This window comes from Gymnoscopelus braueri (assembly GCF_963280865.1).
Source record: "Gymnoscopelus braueri genome assembly, chromosome: 3".
Taxonomy (NCBI): Eukaryota; Metazoa; Chordata; class Actinopteri; order Myctophiformes; family Myctophidae; genus Gymnoscopelus; species Gymnoscopelus braueri.
This window is the reverse complement of record NC_137612.1, coordinates 12,529,856-12,534,103: the sequence shown is the minus strand read 5'-3', so window position 1 is coordinate 12,534,103 and position 4,248 is coordinate 12,529,856.

The window sequence follows — 4,248 nt, the reverse complement described above, 5'->3', positions numbered from 1 at the left end:
TTCTGTGCGACGCGAGGGGCCAGGAATGATTGCAGCACTGAATATACGTAACTTCCATAAGGACGCACAAATGTTTGGGACACACAATTGACAGGTGCTTGTGATTGGTGCGGGGTAATGAATCATCACCTGCCAATAAGATGCTGTCCACCGGTCGCCCTGACGCACCGTGCGTAATAACGTCGCGGTTGTCAGCATGCGAAACCTGAATTTTGTTAGAAATATGTAGAGACCCCTCAGATCCAGGATGGGTCGTATATCCCCCCCCTTTTTCTTGACTAGAACATTTTTCGAGTAGAAAAACCCAGTCGTATCTGGTCGGGAGAAAAATCTCTAATTGCGCCTTTTCTTAGGAGGGAGAGAACCTCCCCTCGTAAGGTTAACGCCGCTCATGATTTGTGTGCATGGGGTTCTCATCTTAAACAAGCTTAGTGCTTAATGAGAGTACCAGTTTAGTAGAACTTGTATTGTGAATTTGTACTTCCATGTACTATTAAGTACTGTCATGTACTATTCTCATGTCTTACTAAATAAACTACATCAATCAATCAATCAATCCGCCCCTCGCCTGTGAAAACAACACCTTGTCTGACATGGGGGGTTTTGCGGAGAATCGCATCTTGTAACCCTTCTGTATGGTGCGAAGCACCCAAGGCGACGGGTGAAAAGCTTTCCATTGCGCCAAGCAGCGAGCTAGAGGGTGGGGGAGGAGTGCTGCTGTCACCTGCCCTACAGACCGGCCGGTCGTTGTCATGGAAACCAGTGACGTGACCGATCGCTCCGGTGGGACCATACGTGAGGTGCCACTAGAGACGGTATAGGCGTTAAATGACTGACTGGGAGATTCAAGGAAGTCACGTGACCCCGCACGCGATGCCTCCCTGACGTCAACCTCCGGCCTGGATGGTTTGTAGTCATTGTAGTCATTCTGTCTACCTTCCGTGCGGCCATTTTGTGGAAACCTCTCACTAAAATGGCGTTTTGGCGCCCTCTCTCGGATGGGAGGATTGGGAGGCAAAAATGGCGTGACCTCTGTAGCAAGGTGCAAAGGCGCCCTCTGGCGGACAGGGGTGATACCGAAATTATTACCTGCATTGGTGATTTTTGCATTGGTGTAGAAACACTCAGTAGGTTTGTCCCACAAGTGTTCGGAAAACCGATAAACGGGTTTACCGAGCACTGTGGGCTCATAGGGGGACCACGAGAACAGGAGGTCGCCAAGTAGGTGGCTCCCGTTCTCCCTGGTCCACATGCAGGGTTGGAACAAGACAAGGTTTTGTAACTTGCGGTCTGGACAGGTTGTAAACATCTTGCCTACCTGCCGTGCGGCCATCTTGTGAAAACCTCTCACTAAAGTGGCGTTTTGGCGCCCTCTCTCGGATGGGAGAATTGGCAGACAAAAACGGCGTTGCAAAGTGTGGTATCAGTAATGACATAATGGCACAATGACAAGTAATATAACAATATATTGACATAGTGACAGGCATTCTATGTTGTATACCAACAGTATATGGAAAACCGAGAGCCGTTTTTCCAAATACTCTTGGGCTTAATTACGTGTAAAAGACATATTGGTACAATGACACGCATTATATAACAATATATTGACACAGTGATGGCATAAGTATTATCCAGCAGTGTTTGGAAGGCCTAGTACCGGCCCATTTCTTAGCATGTGGACTTATTTCAACAGGGTTTGAAAAATGCAAGGTTTGGTTCTTTGTAACAAATTTATTGGCACAAAAAAACAGGCATTATATATTGTACCAACCACAAGAATGTGCAAAAATACCCTCATTTTCCTTGGTTGCAGAGGGGTTGTCCCTGACCCTAACCTCTGAGTCCAGTGAGGGTCACTGTCTTTTCCCCAACGTCAACGGGGGGATCCGCTCCCACCCACTCTGACCTAGCAGACCTGGGTGGGACGGTTGGCAATGCTGTGTCTACTCCTAGTCTGTAGACACTTGGAGGAACAGGGTGGTCAACGTCGCGTACCCCGCCCAAGAGGGGATCGGGTGGCGTCGCTACCCTTCTGAATAATGCAAGGTGTGGCAGGTGTAACAAACATGTAGGCACAATGACAAGCATTATGTAACCTCATATCAACACGATGATAAGCATTATGTGTTGTATTCCAACAGTATTTGGGAAACCGAGTACCGGTCCTTCTCCAAGTACCTTTGATGTTAACTTAGCAGGGCTTGAATAATGCAAGATGTGGCAAGTGTAACAAACATGTTGGCACAATGACAAGCACTACATAACAACATATCAACACGGTGAAAAGCATTATGTGTTGTATTCCAACAGTATTTGGAAAACCGAGTACCGGTCCTTCTCCAGGTACCTTTGGTCTTAACTTGATAGGGCTTGAATAAAGCAAGATGTGGCAAGTGTAACAAACATGTTGGCACAATGACAAGCACTACATAACCACACATCAACATGGCAAAAAACATTATGTGTTGTATTCCAACAGTATCTGGAAAACCGAGTACCGGCCCTTTTCAAGTACCTTTGGGCTTACCTTGAATCAAGCAAGGTGTGGCAAGTGTAACAACCATATTCGCACAATGACCAGCATTATATAACAATATATTGAAGTGTTGTGCCGGTGGAAGCAGCCCGTCCCGGGCTACGCATGGCGACGTCCGAGGAGTCCTGAGCAGATGGGAGCTCCTCATCGTCGTATTCCTCCTTGTAGTAATCGCCCTCCTCGTTGTGGTCCCCCTCCATGTAGTAGTGGTCGTCCTCCAGCTGGAGGTTGCCGCTGAGGAACGGTTGGGGGGAAGAGGTGGGCTAGCCTGGTGCTGTGGGAGCTGAGGTCCAGCTACGAGGACAGCGGCAGCCGCTGCGTGATCAACACGGCCCTGTGTAAAGCTAGTACTGACTGCTACGGGGCCTGGTGTGGTTTGGGAGAGTACCGTGGACCCCGCCGAGTGCTGCGAACGGGGAGCGACCCCGCTAGCAGCAGCCGAGGACGGTTTCGGGATGCGGGAGGGTTTCGGGGGAATCGAGCGATTAACGCCAGTGTCTCCTAAACTACCGGCACAGGCCGTGGCCTGGCCATATCTGTAACGAAGCAGCCTCACCGAGTACCGGGCGCATGCTTCGCAGAAAGACTCGGGGTCGGAGAGCGCGTCGAAAGCGTGCGTGACACCGAGACATCCAACACCTATCGAGTGTGCGTCGTCTCCGTCGATATTGGCAGAGCAGTCGGGTAGGCCGCACTGTCTAGCCGGCAGAGGGCCCAGGGTGTACGGGGTGCCTCTGGGGGCTTTCATCGGAGCGGTCATCGTGGGACAAAGAGAGCGACAAAGTTAGGCTAACAGCCCTATTCGGGGAGTTAGCTAAGCGGGAAAGGGGGGTTAGCGCTGTGGAAGTAGCCAAACAGCTAAGCTAGTAACAGCTAGCGGCTAGGCTAAGAAACAGCTAAGGGCTAACGCTGGCTCACAAAAAGGCTAGGCTAACAGCTCTATTCGGGGGGTTAGCTCAGCAAAACAAAGGGCGGTTAGCGCTGTGGAGGTAGCCAAACAGCTAAGCTAGTAGCAGCTAGCGGCTAGGCTAAGAAGCAGCTAAAGGCTAACGCCGGCTCACCACAAGGTAGATTAAAGTTAGTTTACTGGAGTTTAGTTGAACGAGAAAACCCGTGGGTGACTTATCCTAGCCTCCGCTTTTAGGGCTAAAGCTGGTTTCTCACTTTGGGTCCTGAAGAGTAGAGTAATCGTTGATAAAGGTTGAATTCAGTTTTTAACAAGCGTGTAGCCGTGTTATCATCTGCGAACAGAGGAACTGAAAGAGGAAGTTGACGTCACGGCCGGTGCCTCTTATGCCCTCTGGTGGAGGGGAGGGCTGACCGGTCACGTGACATACCCTCTAGCCCATGGAATGGGCCCCGGGAGCGTATTGTGTAGCTCTGTACTCATCGCCAGATGGCGCTGTTTCCCATAGGGAGTGTCTCACTCCCAAAACGAAGAAGAACCACTGATATAGTCAATAAACAACAAGGTAAAAAGTCACATAAGAGATACCAGGTAAACAATGAACCTATATAGCATCTGTCTGAACAACATGAAACACACACACACACACACACACACACACACACACACACACACACACACACACACATACACACATACACAGGATTACGAACTACACAATGTTTGACGTGTTTTGATTGACGTTGATTGATTGATTGATTGATTGATTGAATACTTTATTAACAGTTTGTCATTTCTACAGAGG